Below are 14,993 nucleotides of genomic sequence, written 5' to 3'. Positions count from 1 at the left end.
GGTTGGTCATAACTTTCCTTCCAAGGAGCAAGTGTCTTTTAATTTCATGACCTCAATCACCATCTGCAGTGATTTTGGAACCCCCCAAAAAATAAAGTCTGACACTTTGGGACCTAGTTAAACTTAAAAGCTTTTGCACAACGAAGGAAACTATAAGCAAAGTGAAAAGACAGCCTTCAGAATGGGAGAAAATAATGGCAAATGAAGCAACTGACAAAGAATTAATCTCAAAAATATACAAGCAACTCCTGAAGCTCAATTCCAGAAAAATAAACGACCCAATCAAAAAATGGGCTAAAGAACTAAACAGACATTTCTCCAAAGAAGATGGCTAGTTCAGTCGCTCAGTCGTGTCCAACTCTTTGCGACCCCATGAACTGCAATATGCCAGGCCTCCCTGTCCATCACCAATTCCAGCAGTCCACCCAAACCCATGTCCATTGAGTCAGTGATGCTATCCAACCATCTCATCTCCCTTGTTGTACCTTTCTCCTCCTGCCCTCAATCTTTCCCAGTATCAGGGTCTTTTCAAATGAGTCAGCTCTTCGCATCAGGTGGTCAAAGTATAGGAGTTTCAGCTTCAACATCAGCCCTTCCAATGAACACCCAGGACTGATCTGCTTTAGGATAGACTGGTTGGATCTCCTTGCAGTCCAAGGGACTTGCAAGACTCTTTTCCAACACCACAGTTCAAAAGCATCAGTTCTTCAGCGCTTAGCTTTCTTTATACTCCAACTCTAACATCCATACATGACCACAGATGGCTAACAAATGCATGAAAAGATGCTCAACATCACTCATTATCAGAGAAATGCAAATCAAAACCACAATGAGGTACCATTTCACGCCAGTCTGAATGGCTGCGATCCAAAAATCTACAAACAATAAATGCTGGAGAGGGTGTGGAGAAAAGGGAACCCTCTTACACTGTTGGTGGGAATGCAAACTAGTACAGCCACTATGGAGAACAGTGTGGAGATTCCTTAAAAAACTGGAAATAGAACTGCCTTCTGACCCAGCAATCTCAATGCTGGGCATACACACTGAGGAAATCAGAATTGAAAGAGACATGTGTACCCCCAATGTTCATCGCAGCACTGTTTATAATAGCCAGGACATGGAAGCAACCTAGAATGGATAAGAAAGCTGTGGTACATATACACAATGGAATATTACTCATCTATTACAAAGAATATATTTGAATCAGTTCTAATGAGGTGGATGAAACTGGAGCCTTATATACAGAGTGAAGTAAGCCAGAAAGAAAAACACCAATACAGTGTACTAACACATATATATGGAATTTTAAAAGATGGTAATGATGACCCTATATGTGAGACACTAAAAGAGACACAGATGTATAGAACAGTCTTTTGGAGTCTGTGGGAGAAGGTGAGAGTGGGAAGGTTTGAGAAAATAGCATTGGAACATGTATATTATCATATGTGAAACAGATCGCCAGTCCAGGTTCAATGCTTGAGACAGGGTGCTCAGGGCTGCTGCACTGGGATGACCCTGAGGGATGGGGAGGGATGTGGGAGTAGGTTTCAGGAAGGGGAACACATGTAAACCCATTGCTGACTCATGTCAATGTATGGCAAAAACCACTACTATATTGTAAAGTAATTAGCCTCCAATCAAAATAAATATATTTTTTTAAAGCACCAATATTCACTCTATTATATTAGAGTATTTCAGTGAGTCAAGAATTTATCCATTCAGCTGAATACTTCTGTATCCACCTCTCTCATGATTGTAGAAATTGTCAGACTGAGGTCATCTAAAAAGTTTATTCACTCCTACAACTTGTACCCTGGCTTGGAAACCTTGAAATAGGGACCTAAATAGCTCATACTCCTTGAGATCATAGGGTGGGTCCTAATCTGATAGAACTGGCATCCTTATAAGAAGTAGAAGGGACAAAGAGCTTTGTCTTGCCCAAGTGCACAGAAGAAAGGCCATGAGAGACAGAGTGAGAAGGTGCCCAGTGCAAGGTAGGAAGAGAGAATTCACCAGAAACCAACCTAGCAATCACCCTGACCTTGGATATCAGCCTGCAGAAATATGGGAAAATAAATGTCTGTTGTCTAAGCTCTGCAGTCTATAGTATTTTGTTATGGCATCCCATGCAGACTAAGGTGACAATGATAATGATTTAAAAAAAAAAATCTAGATCTGGTGAACAGAGGTCTGAACTGAAGAACCAGAATTCAACTCAGGAAAATCATGTTCCTTCATCCAATTACCAAATGCAAATATTTTTCAAAGCCAGAGATTTTTGAATTCACATATTCTTGAATAAGATGTATGCAACATGACCACAAATAGGTGGCATAAATCTTCATTCCAACCTTTCTCCGATGGATCTGATACCATTTAGTTTGTGGATAGGAATCCTCAATTCTCTGAAGATACAAATGCTTTCTCAAGCAAATATTTCTCAAAATACTAACTCAATGTAGTTTTTACCAGGCTAGCTTATTGAAACCTAATTTTTAAATGCAAATATGCAAAAATAGGCATACTTCGGATTTTAAAAAGTTAAAAAAAATTTAAAAATGAAGTTCAGAGACTAATAGCTTTAAAAAAATTAGCAATGAAGGAATCCCAGGCTTTTCAGTTAGTAAAGTATATTCTAATCAAATGTACGCAACTACATTGTGTGTTAAATGGCACATGAATAAAGACACCAGTGGAAGCTAGTGGAGGAATGAATTTGATGCAAACACTTGCCATATTTTGGAATACAAAGTTAGGATATCAAAGCCATGGGGAAAAATAATTATACATCTATAATAATGACAATCTAGAAAAATAATTAAAATATAATCCCTACTTATTTCCTTATATCAAAGGAAAATGTAAGCATAAAATGTAAAGACAAAAAATTGAATGTTGAAAAATGTGAAGAATATTTTGACAACACTGAGTTAGACAAATTCAAGATATAGAGGTAAAAAATATTGATAGAATTAATTATGTAAATGTATAAATATTTGTACATGCCAAAAAATATTCTTCACTGTATTTAAAATTTTTTTAAAGAAATCACAAGCAGGAAAAATAATAATCCAAACACAGGGTAATAGGGGTAACTAGTGTGTCATTCAATCATTAAAATCAGTATGGAAAAGTGTTGGCAATCAAATACACACAAAAATTCATTAATAGGCAGTTCATGAAAAAGGACTGCAAACCATTTAAATATGGATGATACTCAAATTCAATTATGTTTATTGAATAGAAATTAAACTATACAAATGAAACAATTTGTTTAATCACATTTTCATATACCATAAATGTTTATCAAGCACTAGTGGTTCAGCATATTGTTTAATGTATTTTCCAAAGTGAGGAGAATAGTAAGTTTGTTCAAGCTCATATTGGCATTTTTGCAATAACTATGAATATCAATATTTTAAATACTATACCACTTAACAATTCCACTTCTAGAAACTCATGCTTAGAAAATTTTAAAAAGACTTCTTTGCAGAATTATTTGTTGTAGAAAAAGGGAACAAACTTGAAGAAAACTGGATACCTAAATTTTAGAGAGTTTTTTTATCTTTTTTTCTTAATTTAGATTTATTTTAAAGAAGCTGATCAGTATGAGAAAATTAGAATGAGTTAGATCTGTGAAGACTGTATGGAAAGATCTTCAGAAAACTGAGTTGCAAAATGCAAAATTTATACACAGAGACATACAGGCAAACACACATGAAAATATGCTTAGTTTTGCAAAAATTATTATTTGAGTAATCTTATAAACAGTATAGTGACTGCATCTGGAAAAACTGGGAAATTTTGATATTGGTTGGACAGGAGGTACATTTTACATGATTCTATTTCAGTAGGGATTCTATTTTTTAACATTTACTATTATACATCATACTTTCAATTTCCTGTAAAATGGAAAATGTTACACTAAATTTTCATATGTAAGCAAATAAAAGTGAATGAAGAGGATAGAATATATAGTATAAAATATTTTAATTAGTACAATAAAAAGTGAGGATAAAAGGTAAGAATCTGGTTCCAAAAAATGAGAAAGTAATAAAAGTAATGCATATTAGTTAATTATTTTTGTAATTCTGACCAACTCATTACATATGACTTATTGACTCTATTTTAAATGCATTTCAACTTTCCAGTTGCAGTGATAAACTAGACATTAATGCTTACATTCAAGGAAGGAAACTGCTATTAATAATATAAAGAAATATTTTATTCTTTAATAAAATTGATAAATTCTTCAGAGAAAAGTTTCATCAATGCAATAGACTTTGATATTTGAAGTAAATTCCTAGTGTTAAACTACTGTCTTTGTAATGCATAATGCACTTATTTGCTACTTGACCTCACTTTTTTGATCCAGAGCTTCTTTATAGCATTCATGATCTCAGAACTTCTTAGACTGTAAATCAGTGGGTTCAGCATGGGGCTTATGACTATATAAAACACACTCAATGATTTGTCAAAGGGGAAGGTCTTAGCAGGTCTTGCATACATGAAAATGCAGGGAACAAAGAAGCAGACAACCACAGCGATGTGGGAACCACAGGTCTGGAGGGCTTTCCGCCTCCCTTCCTGACTCAGGTTCTTCAGAGAGTGCAGGATGACTCCATAGGAGACGAGCAAGAGCAGAAGCAAAAGAGTGCACATCAGCCCCCATTGGCCACCTCTAAAATGCCAGTGACAAAGGTGTCAGTACAGATGAGTTTCAATAAGGGGAACATGTCACACATAAAGTGATCAATGATATTGGGACCACAAAATGGGAGCCCACAAACAGTGCTAACTTGAATAATGGAGTGCAGAAAACCTCCAACCCAGGACACCAGCAGCAGTACAACACATACCTTTTTCCTCATGATCACCAGATAATGCAAGGGCTTGCAGATGGCCACATAGCGGTCATAGGCCATCACCAGCAGAAGGCATATCTCAGATCCACCAAAAAAGTGCTCTGTAAACAGCTGGGTCATACAGGATTCAAAGGATATGGTATTTTCCCCAGAGAACAAATCTGAAATCAATCTGGGGGAAGTAGAAGAGGAATAAACTAGATCTATAAATGATAAACTAGCAAGAAAAAAGTACATTGGTGAGTTCAGTGTCTTACTGACAGCTACAGTCACAACAATAAGCAGGTTGTCCACTACAGTCAAAATGTAGAAGAACAAGAAGATAACAAAAAGGACTTTCTGCTCCTTTGGATTCTGTGTGAGGCCCAAGAGGATGAAATAAGTTACATTGTTCCTTGGTTCCATCTAGTCTGTATAGGTGCTGTGTTCACATGTTACAAACAGTATGCCTACAAAACAAGGGGAAATTTTTAAATGAATTATAATTTTCATCCTTTGTTATAAATTCAATTAAAAGAATGTATGTGGAGAATCTTTTCATAGCCAATGTATTATTGATATTTTAATTGCCAAGTTGAATAAGGTAGAGTTGCTTGCCCTCATGATATAATACATGGCTAGGGATCAGATCATTCCAGACCCATGTATTAAGTTATAAGGATAGTCACAGAAGTTAAGAGTCACAGTACAAGGATATATCAATCAAAATTAGAATCAGAGAAGAATTTCCAGAAGAATTAATGCTTTAGCTGAATTTTTTAATTTAATTAAAAAGAAAGGACAGGAATGAACTTCAGTGAAGTCACAAAGTATTAGAGTGAGACTCACTTAAGGTAATTTACATAATCAGTGTAAGTAGATCAAATCATGAAAAGGTTTCTGTCCTGAATTATCCCAGATCTCACTGATACTTCTCAGGTCTTTAAGTGAATATTTCCCTTTTCATGACCAATAAATACTCCAACAGTCTAATTTTGTGCCTCCAGACCCTGTGTTTCCCCTAATTTTCAAATTATATATCTCTTAATTGTGGACATCTAATTGAATGCAACTTAATATTTGTAAACTCTGGGAGTTGGTGATGGACAGGGAAGCCTAGCATGCTGAGGTACATGGGGCTGCAAAGAGTCTGACACGACTGAGCAACTGAACTGAACTGAACTAATATTTATAAAACAAGCTTTTTTATTTTCCACAATAAATGTAGGCATTTCTACACAAAACTTAAAGAATTATTACCTATTTATCTTGCTAAATGGTATAATTTTCCATGTTGTTGCTCAGATAAAAAATTTCAGTTCTCTTCACTTATTTTTCACTCTCATAAAAATTAAACAAATCCTATTGACTCTACTTTCAAAATATATCACAAATTGCAATCCCTTCTCTTTTTTTCTGCTATACTTTTTTATTATTATTATTACTCCTGGTCCACTGTGATAGCCTCCTACCAAGTCTCTCCATGTTTATTCTGGCCTCCAAAAATTGGTTGTCCTGAAGCAGTCCAAATTGTCCTTTTCAGTCTTATTCTGATGATATCACTCTGCTGCTCAAATATTGCAGTATGTCCCAATCATGCAGTCATAGTTTAATGTATCACATTTAATATTTATAGTAACATAGACTACAATCCCTGTTTCCTAAGTGAAAAAGCTAAGGCTCAGAACATCTATTTCATTTTCCCAAAGTCATACTTTTTTAAGTGCTATACCTAGAATTGAATCTAAGTTTCATTTATTTCAAAGTAAGTTAATTTTTTTCATAATAAATAAAGTCACTCAATTGTTAAGCTATCTCCCAGTATTTTCCATTAGTCTTCCCTTGTGGAGGCTTGTTCGCAATCTGAAGAATGAGTTTTAACTCAATGTAAGCCCTGAAATTCTTTCATCCAGTATGACAGTAGAGGGCAAAGGATGCCTTATTACTTGAGGATAAAATTATGTCATTTAACTGTTCATTTTCTAAATGGATTCTTCTCATTATTCAGAGGGTCATTTTTGTATGCAGTGTAGATTGTTTGAAAAGAATTCCATGATGTACACAGAAAAACAAAGGTTTATCACAGTAGGAAATTTATCAGAATGGCCAACAAATTCTATATAAACATAGAAGGTAGCAACTAATCATTTCCCAGCGAAATTTTTCCATAAGTAACCTCTTTCCTAATGACATTAAAAAGATAAATAGCATTTGATTGTTTAGCCCTTCTCACTCTGACACATTGACATGGCCAGACTGTATTTTTTAAATCTAAGAAAGGACCTCCTGACTTCGACTTAAGAATGATGATCATGAAACATTCCATCCCTTCCAGTTGCAATTATTATTGAATCTTAGATTTGGAATGTGTCCAAGACTGATTCTTGCTTAATTAATTCAGTGGGATTTTCCACAAAGTTTTTAAAGAACATCTATATGTAAAGATATTAATAGGTCAAATCACATAATTCATGTCAGAAAAGTGCAACATGGGAAAAAAATAGTATTTTAGATCTCTATCAGACCACTGCCAATCAAGAATAAAATATCAACCCAGTCATTCTGCTTCTGTGAACTTACTTGTTGTGTATTTCCCCACCTGCAATAGCGAGATTTTCTTTACTTTTGTTTAATACTCAATTTAATCACCATAAAATTTGGTAAAAATATAAAAATTATATCAAAAAACACAATTAAATGTATTAAAATTGTAGATATAAAGCTAATAATTTCAACAATCAGTAATTTTTTAAAAAAGTAGGCCACCTCTGTAGTGTCAACAACTGTACAATAAGAGAGGACACAGCAATTAATAAAACTGGGCTAAAATCATGTAAAATTTCTTTTTCCTACATTCCTTTATTATTTTTTCATAAAGTAAGATAATAAAGAAAGAGACATTAATTGTAGTTGTACTCATGGTTTGTAATATAAGAAATAGAGTACTGGATAGAAAATAAGAGGAAGAATTCTACTGTGGGTAATGCAATCAGAGACGGTCTTTCTTAAAAAGTGATGCTTAATTAACCTTCCATTAAAATAAATAAATTTATATTAAAAAAATAAAAATTTAAAAAAGGAAAGGAAATAGCTACCATCAGAAGCACTGTTACAGAAAGCAAAACTAAATAAAAATTAATAACAAAATTATCTCACTTCAGAAAACAGAAGCTATACTTAGGAAAATCTAAAATTTCCACAGGAATTTTTATGTCAGTACTATGTTACAAAGGACTTGTGAGAGCGTGACCATTTGTCTTCTTCAAGATTCTAATATGGAAGTTTTAAAGCTTTAATGTTGAGGAAGATGTTAACAATGGCTCTCTCACATGTGGACTTGGTATGCCGAGGTACATTCCTGTTCGTGGCATCGTACAGGAGACAGTGATCAAGATCATCCACAAGAAAAAGAAATGCAAAAAAGCGAAATAGCTGTCTGAGGAGGCCTTACGAATAGCTGTGAAAAGAAGTGAAACAAAAGGCAAAGGAGAAAAGGAAAGATATTCCCATTGGAGTGCAGAGTTCCAAAGAATAGCAAGCAGAGATAAGAAAGCCTTCCTCAGTGATCGGTGCAAAGAAATAGAGGAAAACAACAGAATGGGAAAGACTAGAGATCTCTTCAAGAAAATTAGAGACACCAAGGGAACATTTCATGCAAAATGGGCTCAATAAAGGACAGAAATGGTATAGACCTAACGGAAGCAGAAGATATTAAGAAGAGGTGGCAAGAATACACAGAAGAACTGTACAAAAAAGATCTTCATGACCCAGATAATCACGATGGTGTGATCACTCACCTAGAGCCAGATATCTTGGAATGTGAAGTCAAGTGGGCCTTAGAAAGCATCACTATGAACAAGCTAGTGGAGGTGATGGAATTCCAGTTGAGCTATTTCAAATCCTGAAAGATGATGCTGTGAAAGTGCTGCACTCAATATCTCAGCAAATTTAGAAAACTCAGCAGTGGCCACAGGACTGGAAAAGGTCAGTTTTCATTCCAATCCCAAAGAAAGGCAATGCCAAAGAATGCTCAAACTACCGCACAATTGCACTCATCTCACGTGCTAGTAAAGTAATGCTCAAATTCTCCAAGCCAGGCTTCAGCAATACATGAACCGTGAACTTCCAGATGTTCAAGCCGGTTTTTGAAAGGGTAGACAAACCAGAGATCAAATTGCCAACATCTGCTGGATCATCAAAAAAGCAAGAGAGCTCCAGAAAAAGATCTATTTCTGCCTTATTAACTATGCCAAAGCCTTTAACTGCATGGATCACAATAAACTGGGGAAAATTATGAAAGAGATGGGAATACAAGAGCACCTGACCTGCCTCTTGAGAAATCTGTATGCAGGTCAGGAAGCAGCAGTTAGAATTGGACAAGGAACAACATACTAGTTCCAAAAAAGGGAAAGGAGTACATCAAGGCTGTATATTGTCACTGTGCTTAGTTAACTTATATGCAAAGTACATCATGAAAAACGTTGGGCTGGATGAAGCACAAGCTGTAATCAAGATTGCCAGGGGAAATATCAATAACCTCAGATACACAGATGATACCACTCTTATGGCAGAAAGAGAGGAAGAACTAAGGAGCCTCTTGATGAAAGTGAAAGAGGAGAGTGAAAAAGTTGGCTTAAAGCTCAACATTCAGGAAACTAAGCATCTGATTCCATCACTTCATGGCAAATAGATGGGGAAACAGTGGAAGACTTTATTTTGGGTGGCTCCAAAATCACTGCAGACGGTAATCACAGCCATGAAATTAAAAGATGCTTACTCCTTGGAAGAAAAGTTATGACCAACCTAGAAAGCATATTAAAAAGCAGAGACATTACTTTGCCAACAAATTCCATCTAGTCAAGGCTATGATTTTTCCAGTAGTCATGTATGGATGTGAGTGTTGGACTATAAAGAAAGATGAGTGCTGAAGAATTGATGCTTTTGAACTGTGGTGTTGGAGAAGACTCTTTAGAGTCCCTTGGACTGCAAAGAGATGCAACCAGTTCATCCTAAAGGAGATCAGTCCTGAATATTCATTGGAAAGATTGATGTTGAAGCTGAAACTACAGTATTTGGGCCACCTGATGTGAAGAACTGACTCACTGGAGAAGACCCTGATGCTGGGAAAGATTGAAGTCAGGAGGAGAAGGGGACGACAGAGGATGAGATGGGTGGATGGCATCACCAACTCAATGGACGTGAGTTTGAGTGAGCTCTGGGAGTTGGTGATGGTCAGGAAAATCTGGCGTACTGCAGTCCATCGCGTCATGACTGAGCAACTGAACTGGACTAAACGGACATTCCTTCTATTTCCAACTTGCTGAGAGTTGTTTATGAAAAGATGTTTAGTTTTTATATGATCGTGATCAAACCGAGGAGAAATTAAGAAAATAATTTCACTTACAAAGCACCAAAAAGAACAAAATATTAAGAGCAAACTTAACCAATGAGACAAAAGTCTTGTAAACTGAAAATCACAAAATGTTACTCAAAGTATTTATAGAACACACATATGTGGGAAAACATTTATGAACTATAATATTTAATAGTATTTAGATGGTAACATTACTTCAAGTGATCTAAAGATTCAGGACATTCCTTATCAAAACTCCAAAAATGTTTTTTGCAGAAGTAAAAAAAATCATGATAAAATTCATATGGAATATTAAGAACTTCAAAATTGCCAAAACAGTTTTGAAAAGGGAGAAAGTTGGAGGTCTCATAATTCCTGATTCTAAAACATACTACAAAGCTACAGTAATCACACACCAGCATTGGGATCAAGATGGACAACAGACTAATGGAGTAAAAAGAGTCTAGAAATAAACTTTTGTATACGTCCTAAATAATTTTCAACTGCTGAGAGTATTTTATGGAAAAAAGATATAATATGACATTAAGTGAAAAAAAAAAGGCAGTCACCAAAAAACAAATCTTGTATGATTCCGCATGAAAGTGAAAGTGAAGTCATTCAGTCGTGTCCAACTCTTTGCAACCCCATGGACTATAGCCCACCAGACTCCTCCATCCATGGGATTCTCTAGGCAAGAGTACTGGAGTCAGTTGCCATTCCCTTCTCCAGGGGATATTCCAGACCCAGGGATCAAATCCAGGTCTCCCGTATTGCAGGCAGACACTTTAACCTCTGAGCCACCTAATAATCAAATCATAGATCAAAAGTAGAACTGTGGTTGCCCACAGGTCAGTGATGGAAAATGGAGAATTTTGTTTAATGGTTTTAGAATTCAGTTTGAGTAGTTGGAAAAGTTCTGGATATAGACAGTGGCAATATTTGCATAACAATGAGAACTAACTTAATGCCACTTTAAAATGATTAAAGATATGAATTTTATTATGTATATTCAGCCATAATTTAAGAAGTAAATTTATGAACTAAGGTGACCTCATTAATTGATTTATGATAGGAACATAGCATATAGCATGATAGCCCAAAGTATAGGCAAATATCACTGGCTTCAGATACATCTGGGTAATTTAAGAGGTAAATATGTCAATACAGTGACAAAACTACTAAAGTAAAATTGTTGTTTTTAAATTTTTATTTTAGTTTGGAGCGTGCATGGTTGCATGCTCGGTGGTTTCAGTCATGTCCCACTCTTTGTAAATCTGTGGACTGTTGCCCACCTGACTCCTCTGTCTATGGGATTTTCCTGATAAGGATATTGGATTGAGGATGCCGTGCCCTCCTCCGTGGGATGTTCCCAATCCAGAGATCCAGCCCTCATCTCCTGTAGCTGTTGCATTGCAGGTGGATTCTTTACCACAGAGCCACTGGGTAAGCCCATATTAGAGTGTTTAACAATGTGCTGGTCTCAGGTCTACAGCAAAGTTGAGTAGGGTCCCGCGTGCTGTCCAGTAGGACTTGTTATAATCTATGTCAAACATGTGGTGACTTAGTTGCTAAGTTGTGTCCAACTCTTGGGATACCATGGACTGCAGCCCACGAGGCTCCTCTGTCCATGGGATTCTCCAGGCAAGAATACTGGAGTGGTTTGCCATTTCCTTCTCCAGGGGATCTTCCCAACTCAGGGATGGAACCTGGGGCTCCTGCACTGTAGGCAGATTCTCTACAGATTGAGCTACCAGATGTACTGTGGGCTTCTCTCTGGTGGCTCAGTGGTAAAGAAACCACCTGCAGAAGACACAGGAGATGTGGGTTCCATCACTGAGTTGAGAAGATCCCCTGGAGGAGGGCATGGCAACTCACTCCAATATTCTTGCCTGGAAAATCCTATGGACAGAGGAGCCTGATGGGCTACAGTCGATGGGGTCATAGAGTCGGACATGACAGACATGACCGAGCATGAGCAGGAGTGTATATTTATCAACTTTAAATCTCTTTGTAATCAATTCAACAAAGTACCCACATGAGCTAACACTTTCACGATAGGCTAGGCATTGTTCTAAGTCAGGATGCATCACAAAACAAAGACAAAAAGAAGAAGAAAGCGGGGAGCAAGAAGGAAACGAAACCCAAACTATTTTGGAGTTTGAAAATCAGATTTTAGATGCAAGTTAGCAAACATATTTCAAGGATTTTTGTGCCCCTCCAAACTAGTGCAAATTGCCTGCTTTTGCAGGGGAAAGAGGGAATTTTATGACATGAAACTTTCCTCCCTACAAAGCAGTGGGAATACACACTACAGATTGTATTTCAGTTCCACACTGCAAACAGAGATGCCCGAGTGACTGATGAAACACTGATTGGAAAGAGTTTACCCTCCAAGGAACAGAGAATAATTTATGCTACATGGATGAGTGACGACTTAAATAGAAACTGTAATACTTGAGATAAACAAATATGTTTGTATTTCAAAAGAACAAAATCTCTAGAACTGTATCTTAAAGGCTTCTCTCTTTTTTGATTGTTAACTAGATTTTATTCGTTGTTTGTTTGTTGTTTTTGGTTGTGCCATGTGGCTTATGGGATCCTAGTTCATTTACCAGGGACTGAAACCCTGACCCTTGTCAATGAAACCAGGTAGTCACAACCGCTGGACTGCAGGAAATTCCCAAATACTAATTCGGATAGAAATTAAAGTTCAACTGACAGTTAAGCAATACATAAATCTAAATAGTCTTTATAATGGTAAATAATGCTCAGCCTGGATCTTTCCTCTGAGGGCCTATATTTCAAAACCAACATAATTTTGATAAGTGGTGTTCAGTTGTCCCCAATCATAAACTTGTATTTTCTCTTTTCCATTTTAAAGAAAAACTCATTGTATATTGTTATAGACTCACTTTTTCATTCCAGAAATTCCTCAGAACAATTTCACCTCTAAATTACTGAGTGTGCAAGCTTAAGAAATGTAGCAAAGAAGTTATCACGATCTGAAAGGTAGCCAGGACTTGGGAACAGACACACAAATAAGCAAACACAAAGGCTAAGATGACCAGAGTGATGTAAGAGACACAGGTGGGGAGGACTTCGCCTCTCCCTCCAACAGGTCAAGAGGACCACACAGGAGACCTTCAAGGGAAAACATTCAACAGGCAGATGGACCCACTGCTGGTAGCAACAGAGACCAAGTGTGTGAGCATCCCTGGAGACAAGTTTCAATAAAGAATTTGTCACACATTAACTGTCCATGACATTGGAACCACAGACAGGCAGCTGCACTATGAAGAGAATCTGGGTGGTTCCAAGGACAAACCCTCTAGCTCGTGTTACTTGAAAGAGGGAGCCACATCTCTTTCATTCATGATGGTTTCACAGCACAGGGTTTTGAAGATGGCCACATAGTGCTTATTGTAATCATGATGGGTAGAATGATCTCAGCAGAGACAAAAGATGTTCAGCAAAGATTTGAGTCCTGCACTGACTGAAAGAGAAGCGGTATTTTTTTTGTTTTTTGGTTTTGTTTTGTTTTGTTTTTACAGCAGTGTCAGCCAGCATTTTAGGTGTCATAGCTGAAAAACAACAGTGATCTATAAGGGATAAGAAAGCGATCTACAAGAAACACAAACAGGAACTCTACCCAAGTTTACAAGAGGTGACTTTTTGACTAAACATGTGTATTATGGCACCTAAATAACAGTGTTTCAAACTCTTCCTAATTTCACCTTCCTAAGGTGCTGACTCGATGGACATGAGTCTGAGTGAACTCGGGAGTTGGTGATGGACAGGGAGGCCTGGAGTGCTGCAATTCATGCGGTCACAAAGAGTCGGACACGACTGAGCGACTGAACTGAACTGAACTGAACTGAAGGTGAATCTTATTGAAAGTAGTGCCTGAACATTGTTTTGTGACTAGCCTCTTTTAAATTTCTTTTCACTTAATTTTAGTTTTAGTTTTAAACTATATCATTTATTTTATTTGCATAAATTTATCATTAATTTCTAATAATTTTGAAATAGAAATATGTAACTCTAAGCATATTTGTGAGAAACAATAGAAATTAGAGACTGCTAGTCTCCTCACAGATCAAAATATGTCACATATTATGGCAATTATGTGTCAACCTGCACATGAATAAAGAGATTAGTGAAACGGAAGAGCGTCAAATTATGTCCAAATATATGGGGATTTCAGGATATAGTAATCATGATTTCAAATAATGACCAAAAGATAATCAACCTGAAATTGAACGGTTCTATGAAGACCTACAAGACCTTTTAGAACTAACACCGAGAAAAGATGTCCTTTTCATTATAGGGGACTGGAATGCAAAAGTAGGAAGTCAAGGAACACCTGGAGTGACAGGCCAATTTGGCCTTGGAATGCGGAATGAAGCAGGACAAAGACTAACAGAGTTTTGCCAAGAAAATGCACTGGTCATAGAAAACACCCTCTTCCAACAACACAAGAGAAGACTCTACACATGGACATCACCAGATGGTCAACACTGAAATCAGATTGATTACATTCTTTGCAGCCAAAGATGGAGAAGCTCTATACAGTCAACAAAAGCAAGACCAGGAGCTGACTGTGGCTCAGATCATGAACTCCTTATTGCCAAATTCAGGCTTAAATTGAAGAAAGTAGGTAAAACCGCAAGATCATTCAGGTATGACCTAAATCAAATCCCTTATGATTATACAGTGGAAGTGAGAAATAAATTTAAGGGCCTAGATCTGATAGATAGAGTGCCTGATGAACTATGGAATGAGGTTCGTGACATTGT

The 14,993-nt window shown here is 36.7% G+C and overlaps 1 pseudogene; it reads right to left on the bottom strand.

The window, feature by feature from the left end:
• Positions 1 to 4,341: 4,341 nt before the first annotated feature.
• Positions 4,342 to 5,270, bottom strand: LOC138420495 (olfactory receptor 4A47-like; annotated as a pseudogene).
• Between the last annotated feature and the right edge of the window lie 9,723 nt (positions 5,271 to 14,993).

This window comes from Ovis canadensis, chromosome 15 (genome assembly GCF_042477335.2).
Source record: "Ovis canadensis isolate MfBH-ARS-UI-01 breed Bighorn chromosome 15, ARS-UI_OviCan_v2, whole genome shotgun sequence".
Taxonomy (NCBI): domain Eukaryota; kingdom Metazoa; phylum Chordata; class Mammalia; order Artiodactyla; family Bovidae; genus Ovis; species Ovis canadensis.
The sequence above is the reverse complement of the archived record's forward strand: the minus strand, read 5'-3'. Positions and strand labels throughout refer to the sequence as shown.